We start from the raw sequence: 11,390 nt of genomic DNA, 5'->3' as shown, positions 1-11,390 counted from the left end.
ATAGTTAAACGCAAGTCAAAATTTGATTTAAAAAAAAAAAAAACTTTTTATAAGCTTGGGTTGTTTACAGTTTCTACATTCATGTTCAATAACTTATTTTTTCTTCTTTTCTTTACATGGAAACATTTAAAGGGTAAATGAGAGAAAACATCACACAGCTTGACATGTTTTCTTGTTACAATACTTATTTATTAAATTTAAAATATCTTTAGCACAGGTTAGAAATTAGATACTTCTGTCTACCATGGGTGCCTTGGGATTTAACATGGTTCTAAAATGGCTTACAATAAACACTCTTAAAAACCACCCCACCACCCACCCTCTGCAAAAAAATCCAGTTTTCTCCATTGCTCCTTACATGCAATGTCACAATAGAGCTTCTAGGGCAAAGAGAAATTTTGGATATACATCTTTTTTTTTTCTTTTTTTAACTAAACATTGTTTTACAAAAGCGGAAACAAATTCCAAAATGAAAAAAAAACAAGTTATTTACTTGAGTACACTTTCCATGTTAGTAATTATTGGAAAAATCTGAATCAGCAAAAATAATTGTTCTATTCATGTAAGTTGCATTTATTTCCAGTAGCGTATCCTTTCAAAACTACACTTGATATAGCTGGTGATGTGCCTTCTTTTCTGCTGACACAACTCTAATGGCAGCTCAGTTTTGAAAAATTGTATTTGTTGTGTTTCATACTCAGCTATTAATAGGAGTATGCATGTCAGCATGCAGTGGCAATCAAGAATTAAACACAAAACAGCCAGAACACCAGCTTGTCCTCATTTTGACTGCTACTTACACTATTCCACAGACTGGTAATTTATTATCATATTTGCCCTTACCTCACCTCTTGGAAAAAAAAAAAAATCAAGTAACATGAGCACAGCACTGGAGTAAATGGCAGGCCAATGCAATACTTATCAGTAAGAAAACATTACCAGCTAAGACATATTTTTCCCTTTTTGACATCATTACAAACCATATTGTTGTTCACAATTTATTATGCTGTTTCCACTTTTGCTTTTTGTCATTATTACATGCCATATGAGCAGTCTGGATTACAAAAGTACCTGAACAAATTGCGTGTACATTAGCATGCATAGCTGTTTGTTATTTACATTTTATTTACAAGATTGACCTAAGAAAAGAAGGACCTAGAGTACATTTTGTTTCATGTGTTTCATTTACATTTCCAAGATGGAGAACAGAAACCAGCCTCGTATGGATTTGCAGAGTACACAGGACATGCACATAAAGTATGCTTGACTGAACAACTTATATTGTTTTATCCCCATCACTGAAAAAAGAAATAACTGAACACTGTAACAGGCTGTGTCTCTGACCAGCACCATCCGCATTGCATAACAAAGATCTATTTTTTCCTTTGTATTGTGCGCCAGCTTGTAAGCACAGGGGGCTTGGAAAGGTTAATTTACGATGTTAACCGTGCCGTGAAGGGAAAAGCAAATAGGAAAGAGCATGCACAGCACCAGAGAAGGACATTAAGCTGTGGTTACATCTTTCTCTTTGCAACTCCCTGTATCTGTCCGGTGACAACAGTAGGTCCCCCCTGTTGTGTACAAAGACACAGGGCTATCACCATCCATCATTGTAGACACGCTGAGAGGATTTTACACAAGTGATCAGGCTGTAAGCAGGCACTCACAGCAGCTAACATCGTTTTATTTTCTTAAATGCTATGCTTTTTAGTAGCCAAAGTAAAATGCCCGTATTAAAATAAAGAGTAAAAATAGAAATAATAATAATAATTTTAAAAAAAATCTAAAGGACATTTAGCGTCAATGTATCTTAATAGAAAAAAGACAATGGTAAAATAAAATAATTTCTTTTAAACTTACAATATAATGCATTGGCTCCAAAGTGTCAGTACCAGGTTGTATAGGCATGTTTCATATTAGCTAATGAAAAACTTTTGTTTTGTTTTTTTATCTAAAATAATGAATGAAATAAATTTACTTCCAGTGTTAAAAAAACAAACAAAAAAAACATTTTCCATTTAGTGATTCTAATGACAGTATTTTTAGGGAAGAGTATCCTGCTCATGGGTCATTAAAATTATTGCTCATTTAGCAAGAACATCAGTATCCCGTCCTCAGTTTTCCCCACTGCTACGAGTCCTTTGTCCATCTCCAGCTCATTTACAGTCAACCTCTAATATGGGCAATCAGCAGCACTGTCCTCTCACTAGGGGTCCATAAACACTTGATTTCACAGGACTGCCTTTGATCAAGGAGTGAGGTGACTGCCAGAGTATGTTAATGTGCTTTCCCATAAAGCTTATCTCTGACTGGGGTCAGGAAAGACCAAGTGGCAAGGGGCTGATTGCCATAGCAATAAGACCCCAGAATCTGTTACTGCAGCTTACAACCCATTTGATAATATAACAGCTACCCATAAGGTCTACCTTTTGATAATCATACCCCTCATTCAGGCACATGTGGGAAATAATGTGGACATTTACCACAGAACAATTGAAATGAGGGGTGAGCACAAATTAACCTCAAGCAACAGCAAAGGGGCTCGTAGTGGTGGGATATCATAAACTTTTAATTGTTCACGAGCAACAGTATTTTAAAAGCATGTAAAAACAAAGTGATGAGCTGACCCTTCCAAATGATCAACATAAAGTAAGTAAAGTTACGTCCCTTTGCTATTTAAAGAAACCTTAGTTTTGAAAACATTACGTTTTACTTTGCACATTGAGATGCATAACGGTAGCTCTTTATTTTTTGCCAGGTGTATATAATGATATCATACAATTTAGCTAGCAAACGATGGGAGCTTTGAAACACAGTTGGAAGACATATGGTTATCCCCTGCTGTCTACCACTCTCAGCTCTGTAGGGGGGCCAGAAGAGACATATTTGTAACTTTCTGGACACCACAAACTTTTCACTTCTTTTAAAACTGAAGGATTACACCCTGATCACAGCAAGGAGAACAGCACGCCTCCATTAAAGAAGCAGTTGAGCCCCTTTAATCTGTATTTTACACCCTGAAGACAAGCTGAAACATCATTTCAGTAGTCATGCCATCTGATCAGGCTCAGATAGCAGGAAAAGATTCAAATTAAATCTAGACTGTTACCTTTCTTCCAGGCCCTTTGTGTTTGATCCTCAAGTAAAGTAAACACAGACCAAAAACCTGCTCCTTGTTTTTCATGTGCATTAGCTACATCAATTGTTTCTCAAAGAAGGCAGATTGGAATCTAGTTAAGCTACTTTTTGTGCCAACAATTTGCTCTCTGCTTTCTGGCTCAGGTGCTAAAGACTAAATAAAGCTGTCAGAAGCCAGACTGCACAGTCAAACTGTGCTGACTGAAATGGTACCTTTTGACAGCTTCTGGCAATTTATTGCTCTCCTGTTTATTTGTTTCTCCAGTGGCAATAAAGGTATTAAGCATAAATCCCAAGTCTTTTATAAACATTTGCATAGAAAAACATACGTACAGATTTGAGCAATTTCACCACAGTTAATTCTGGTTTCCATGATTGCCTAATCAGAAACTAAGGATTTAGTTTACAGCATTTGTCAGTGGCATTACACTAAGGTCAGCCCCAAGCATTTCCTACAATTGAGGCATTTTGGTTAATCCGATTCTCTCCACCCCCACCTTCACCCCCAATCTTCTTGGGAGCCCATCTCATTTTTGCGAAGGGCTTGGTGGCTCACTGCCCACATAGAGCTCAAGTTTATGTATGGGGCAGAATAAGGAGGGAGTAAGGGCTTTACAACGTCTATTATTCATTCCAGTTATTAGCTCTGTGACATAAGGAGGCCTTCTCTGTCTTTGCTGTGGCTTGTCTAATAAAGCAGCTCTAACCCATAGTATCTCTGCATCACTCATCAAGCTCTTTTTTTAAATTCTTTTTTAAATTTTTTTACCATAAACAGCTAAATGAGTTACAGCTCACACAGTTGGGGTGCCTGGGTTGTTTAGAGATTGTTTATGTGAATCATTTATCAGAAGTTTTACTTCAGCCTATTGGTCAGGATTAAACAAAAGCGGTTGACATGGGTTGCTGCTCTGTGTAATCCTTTCACCTTTGACTCCACTCCCACTTCCTCACTCAAACCAGTGGCCAAGCAGTATTAAGTGGCGGATGTTGTTAAAAATTATGTTATAAACGGATTATTCAAGATTAGTATTACACTGCTGTCACGTAAACAACTGCCACTGAACTGGTTAGGCCTATGCACTGTGGGACATAAGCTGTCTTAAGTTTGTTTTGGAAGTAGAAGTTACATTACACCTGAGCTGAACACATTATATTTGCAAGGCAGAAAGCGTTGGGATTTCCTTTTTTTTTGTTTTGGCGCTACCTCAAATGAGCATTTATGACAGATATTTTTTAAAATATATTTTCTTTCCTGTTCATTTTTTATATACTACACCAACAAAGGTATGTTGTAATAGGCGTGCCACTGGTTTATTGAGATACAAAAATTTATTACTTACAAATTTTACTAAATCATATATTCTCCCCAGCCATAACAGATTATATACTTGGGAGCTAATGTGCAAACTTTGACTTCACAGTTCAAGCTGCAACTTCAAGGAGCATTTTTGTTTTATATCTGTCCTGGACTTTGGATGTTCTGATTTACCCAAATATATGAGGAAAATGGTAGTCAAGTAAAGTGGAGAAAAGTTAACCAGCACTGAGCTTAAAGAATAGCTGCCTGTAAAAATAATTCCTAATCATCCAGCATGGAACAACAAAACATCTTTCTGCTTCTTGCTCTTGTTTATCTTTCAGACATGGGTGTAGCAACTTAAAAAGGTCAATATCACTCAGACTTCTGTTAGCTTACTCAGAAAAAAACAAGATTGCAGGGGCTTCTTTATCCTGGTACCCCACTGACTAAAGAGAGGGATTGATGACTTTGCTGAAGCCGATTATATCTGTCCAGAAAAAGAGGGCGATGGAAAAGAGATGAAAGGATAAAAGGTATAGTTGATAAAGACATAAATCTGGTATTATAAAAAAATCAGTGGCTGAGAAAAAGGGGAGCCAAGTTTCTAAGAAATAGGGGGAAAGAATATGAAGAAAAAACGGGAGGCTGATTAAGTGAGGCTTGAATAAGGCAGCAGACGAGAGAAGGCAGCGGATGGGGCCCAATAGGGGGTAAATCGGAATCAGTAAGGCTCAATATCGTAGTGCCCTTGCACCCCTCCTCCCTCCTACAATATCCATCATGATAATATACATACAACATAGCTCTCTGGGTAATATATCTTTGACCTGTGATTACGCTAACAGCCTATTGTTTACACACTGAACAATCCCATTATGTAGGCGATCTGTTTACATATAGTCTTGCTGTTTTGATTAACATGGTTTGAACATGTGTATATGAGATTGTGTAAGCCAAAGACCAGGGAAATACTTACTGTGTATTTGTGTGCACCCAGATCTACATGTGGAGGTGTCCAACCCTGTATTCTCCATGTGAGTGTGAAGCGTTCATCCAAATCTATTAGAAAAAAAACATCTTATCCTGTCACATACTGGTATATCTTAAAAGAAATGGGACTTTGTTTAATGTCTAAAAGCGTGGAAGGCTTGAGTCTGAGAGACTCACTCAGTGTCTTGTTTCTTCTCACCTGTTTCCTGTTTGACTGACATGTTCATCCTTTTTGTGTTTTAAATCTTCTTTAACTAATCACTGCTAAGACATGAGCCCAAATTTGTTTACGAGTTGACTGTAAATATTTCATGTTATTCAATGTGCAAAATTTGACTAAAACTGTGTACCTTCATGGTCTCAACAGTAGAACATAACGTCACATCTAACCAAATTTTCTGCTTAAAAACATCTGTGTATTAGAGTGTGTTCTGAATTAATGCGCAGGAATTAGTCATGCCTGTATCATTTTCTGTCTGAAAAGAAAAACTCTTGATCTCAAGAGTCTTAAGAGTTTATACTGTATTTCCTTTAGTCATTTTTATTTTTACTTGGGGAAGTTCTGTCACTATTTCTAGAAGTTTAAGCAAATGCAGCTGTCAGGGTTTAAAAAATAAATCACAGAGGGTAACAGGTATTTGACCACAAGGCTGAACATCTGGTTGAGCTAAGGGGTCTGCTCATTAACAGAAAGTTAACCTCAGACAGGACGTGAGGTCATAGTAGCCCAGAGAGTTACATTATGGTGTAACAGTTTGAGGTCAAGGGGTTGTTGAGCTCTCCAAGGAGGTCAGAAAAAAATGATCATGTAGTTGTTTGAATCCCTAAAATTCTTCAACGTTTTCTAAGTAAATTTAGTTATTTTCCTCCCTATCTTTTCTCTAAAGCCCTGCCTTTCCTCTTACTCTCTCCTCTTGGACCTCTCTGTCAGTGTGTAGACTCATTGAAATGTGCAAATCCTTTTGACACAAGATGAATAGACAGTTGTTGGCAGGACGCCGCATGCCACTTTGTTTGCTGCCACTTAACTGGAGCAACCCAGCCTGCCTCCCCTTTCTATTCTCCTCCTCATGCTTGCCATGGCCAAGTTTCAGCCTGACATTAGAAGGGACGGTGTGCTTTCCTTTAATGTGTTTAGATTTATCAGCTCTGCAGGTAAGTGTGGGGGGAACAAAAAAATTGTTTTTTGTACACTACTGTACATTTTGAGAAACAGAAAAAAGGGGATAGAAAATTAAGAAAGAGTGTACATTGGTTCAGTCAGTCAACTGATTGACTATGTGCATGTACTCAACTATGAGTAGTTGTTATGTTCCATCTACAAGTTAACATGCAGAGTACAGCATCTGAGACTACACAGACTCATCCTAGTGTACATATATACAGCAACAAGCAATGAGTGTATTAGTTTTTAAGTGAATATTTGATGTTTTCTCCATTGCTATACAGGAATCAGTGCTGAACTTCCTTCATGAGGCTCTCATTTTTTTCATGCAGCAAAATTGTGGACTGTGGGGATAACAGAGGGAGTCACTGGTAGGACACGAATTTCTTAAGAGGTAGAAAGGATGCACGGTGGCGGAGAATTGCTGTCCAACAAGTTACAATAGCTTTCCTCTGTTGTCCATGCAAATGTCATCTGCCTTCGCCAGTGAGGGACTAATTATTGAGGTCATCTGTTCGTTGGCTAGGTGTTTCATCTGTCAGTGCATTTGGTTATCATCAAAGTTCATGGAAGACGGAGGATAACTCCTCATGTCCACATTGCAGGAATTCCATTTTGCTTCCCCATGTGTAGGCTCAGGTATAGAGCACAGTTTGGAACCGTGCAAAGAAAAATGTGTCCCAATAAGACAGCAGCTTTGCTTACAGCAGTTATGGGCATTTAGAAGGAGGGCACAGTTATTGCATTGGAAATACACAAATTACATACAAGGAGAAAATGTCCAATACTAACATTAAATCATAGATGAAATGCTGAACATTGTGGTTTTGTCAGGCCAGTGGATTGATGGCATTTCCCATTCACCTTGTCTTTCCCCATTACAAGATAGAGACAAAACCAAATGTATTTCTGGTGTTAGAGACCTATAATTAATCCCTTTATGCATCTACTCAAATACAATGAAAAAAAAATTAATTATAAAATACTGAGATACTGAGTGGTTTACCAATTCGGGGAATGCAAACTATAGTCTTGTCCATGCTGCTGCTTTCACTCATTTCTATTTACATATACTAATGTGGATATTAGATAGGAAGACTAGGCTGTTGCTTAAAAAATAAAAATAAGAGCGATACTTTTACATATCAAATAATGATACCAAAGACAATAAAATTATACTTAAAATGAACATTTCATGGGCTTTTGACTCATAAAATGTATTCAGGTTTTGTGAGGTAAATCAATTCATGAGCACTCACTCCACAGTAATAAGGTTTATGAATTTGGTGACAACAATTGAGTATGCTGCCTGTTTCAGGAAAAAGGTTGTTTTCATGATTTATTTACAGTAGCATGCATCATTGATCTTCGCACTCAAAAGAAAATAGTCTTTCGAAAGTATTTATCTGGTGTTTTCAATCATCTCATGATTATGAGTCTCTTATTTTTTTTCTTTTGTCTTGTTTTGTACAAAAAGCTGCAGGTAAAATATCAAGGAGGGAATTCAGAGAAAATGCCACTTTCAAGATCTTCAATGTGGGGGTTTTGAGAGAATCTAGATGGTCTTCTTTGAAGTTCTTCATTATTAACTTTGTGCTTTGTAGGTTTCTTGGTGCAACTGGTCAGCCACTTGGATGCCATCATAATCCTTGTTGTGTTATCTATAACAGAAAGAGGAAAACACATTAAATTGAGATTCACACTATAGAGTTATGCAGTAATGCATGCTCAGAAATAAACACACTCAGAAGATCTACTGCGACACAGTGAGTGAACTCCAAAATATGAGATATTCAGGACAATTGCCTTGATTCAGTCTTGTCTTCAAGGGTCTATGCTCACACACATACAGTGAGTCACAAGCACTGCATTTTGAGAAAGACGTGGGCTCTGCTGTCACCAGTGCCAGTTTAAAAACAAAGACAGAGTGACCACCCTGTGAGTGTACACTGCGAGCCAGCTTGGCTGAGATTCAGGGTGACAGTGGTATCAGCATGGGGGGTGACTCCTTAATCAGCTTTAATTAAGGCCAAAGAAAGACGAGCAAATTCCTGAACAGCGTGTCTACTTTATATCTACTGTATATCATTCAATCTGTTTGTGGTTTATCCAAATACAAAGCCAAAGTATAGTTTTTTTACTAGATTTGTGTTTGAAACCATACAAAGTTCAGTGTGATTGTTCAACAACACACAGTGTGTGAGGATGATTCATGTTGCCAGGAGTAGTGCCTGTGGGTGGGCCATTAGACACAGAGACTGCAGTGGAATTCAGCTACTGCCTACTGGAGATCCAATTACATGACCCTACTGTAAAGGTGCATCCTGCACCTATTATAAATCACCACAAACAAAGAAACTATTGACACTGCATATTACACTTCCCCTCATTCCTGTAAATCATGAATATATAAACATGTACAATGCTCTGATTAAGTATTTCCTCCCTATATGTATTTCTTCTTTTATTGCTTGTTTTGTCATACATTTTGGATCATCAAATAAATTTTAACCTAAAGATACCCTTAGTAAATACAGAGTAGTCTTCTGTAATACCGTTCATTAAATGAAATAGTACAATCCAAACCAACTTGGCCCCATGTGAAAATATTTATTTTCCCCCTTGCAAAATTAGGACTCAACTGAATCCAATTATTTGGTGAAATTTTATGAGCTGCATCCAGGCCTGATTGTTTCCAGGCCAGTAAAATGAAGAAATGAAACACAATGTGTTTGACTACACATGGCAAACTAAAAGATGGTAAAGGTCTTCTCTCTCCTCTATGAACTTTTTTCAATATTTTGAATAATGATGTACTTGTCTTTAAGACTCCAGCGGACCACATAATAATTCTTCAAAAAAGGAGCAGTAGTAAACCCTCACAAAAAATGCTGATCAACCACAGTTACTTCAAGATCACATCAGTAACTCATTAAAGATGTCACAAAATTATTCAGAACACCTTATGTTGCACTGCGAGTCTCACCTGGCTAAGGTGAGGTCAGTGTTCAGCATTCACCATTAAGAAAGACTAGATAGGGTGGTGTAGAAGCAGAGTGTGGGCCTCATATATGGAGGCTGATAATCTATGATGCAGTAGTATGGGGTTTGATTCCAGACCTTGAGATCTTTGCTGTATGTCCCTCTGCCTGCTCACCTTCTCTCTCAAAGTCTGAGGGCTGATAAAAAAGGACAAGTGACCACTGCCGAATTAAAGATCAATTTCTGACCTTTCATTCATCAGCAAAATTACCGAAAAAACAGTTTCAACAGTCAAATAGTTTCTTAGCAAAGACTACTGCTTGGATCTCATTAAGTCCAGTACTCAGACAGTCCAATTCTGAGACAGTACTGAGAATGCTCCAGTGCAAGTTTTTAATTTTATCCACATACACACAGTGTTGGACCTCAGTGCAGCTTTTGACACTGTCGACCACAACACAATCAGATTCTCTGGTACAGTCCATAACTAGTTTGAATCTTATCTAAACAGCAGTACCTTATTTGGTTCAATAGGTAACTTCTCATCAGAGTGGACACATGCAGGGTACCTCAAGATTCAATCCTAGATCCCTGCCTATTTGATATCTACATGCTCCTGGTAGCTCAGGTTATAACAAGTAATAAGATTAGGTGCCATAACTATATAGATTATATTTAATTTTGATCAAACCATAATTACCATGATTTACCGCTCTTTAATTAAATCAGTTTTGATCCTTTCCCTTGGTGTCATGGTTTGGTCAAGCAACACTGAGTGAAAACAGTGCTCTTCACCAGATTAAGCTGTTGTCTAAACAATCAGTTACATCACTGTACATCAGCCAGGTACAGCAGATGGCCTTTTCTCTTTTAAAAGATTTTCACCACCTTTACAGGGAGTTTTAGCTTCTTTAGCTCTGTGGTCAGAGAAGAAGCACAGAGTCCCTGGTCCCTAAATGTAGGACAAGATGCTTTAAAAACAGCTTTGTTCCTACTGGTGTTATTGAAATGAACAAACTGATTTGACATTGATGCTCTCAATAGCTCAACAAATTTTACCTAATAGTACAATTATTATTTCAACACGTTATTTATGTAAAAAAAATCAGGTTTTACTCTCCTCTCATTTGTCCTGCTTCGTTTTGATAATGACAGAGCCTATATCACTAATATTTGTGAATAGTTATTTGATGCGTTCTTACATTTTACAGTGTTTGTGCATAGATATGTATGCTTTGTACCCCTGCAAAACAAATCTACCTTTCGGTATGAATAAAGTAACCTAACCTTTAAGTTATCCAAATAGATTTTGTTGTTGTGTCACTGCAGCCTTTGGGTTTTTATGGTTCCAACCAACAATTACTGTGTTTTTTCCAGCTTGGTTCTGTCATTTAATATCTTCTCAACTGACAAGATATTAGCTGTTCACATGGGGCTTTCTCCAACCACTGACTGAGAACAACAATCAGCAGGTCTCAAGCCTTTCAAGACAGAATGCTCTCTCAGACTGTGTGATAGCAGTGTGATAGAACTGCAGGGCCATTTGGACCTCCAAAGCCAGGTGTTAGCACTTCAGCTCTCTGCTTCATCAATAATTGACAGAGGCAAACCAATCAGAACAATTTGCTCCCCACAGCGAAGTGCTAGAGCAGCCTAACACCAGTGAATCATTAATGAGGCAATTAGATGAAATGGTTAGACGCTTAGCCCTCAGTAGCAAAACTCCTATGACTTCACTGCGATTGTTCTGCTTAAACAGAAGCTGCATATGATGAAGTAATGTACAGGCCAAAGCACACCAGGAGAGAGACA

The 11,390-nt window shown here is 37.7% G+C and overlaps 1 protein-coding gene across 1 annotated transcript in view; it reads right to left on the bottom strand.

Moving 5' to 3' along the window:
- Window positions 1-422: 422 nt before the first annotated feature.
- mafa (MAF bZIP transcription factor a) overlaps window positions 423-11,390 on the bottom strand; it is an 89,904-nt gene continuing 78,936 nt past the window's right edge. The window contains exon 3 of the mRNA XM_028015366.1: window positions 423-8,257. The gene's annotated coding sequence lies outside the window, so the exon portion shown is untranslated. The remainder of the gene's footprint in view (window positions 8,258-11,390) is intronic.

The sequence above is a fragment of the Xiphophorus couchianus genome, chromosome 4, assembly GCF_001444195.1.
Source record: "Xiphophorus couchianus chromosome 4, X_couchianus-1.0, whole genome shotgun sequence".
NCBI classification, from domain to species: Eukaryota; Metazoa; Chordata; class Actinopteri; order Cyprinodontiformes; family Poeciliidae; genus Xiphophorus; species Xiphophorus couchianus.
Note: the sequence above shows the minus strand (reverse complement) of the source record. Positions and strands in the feature narration are given on the sequence as shown.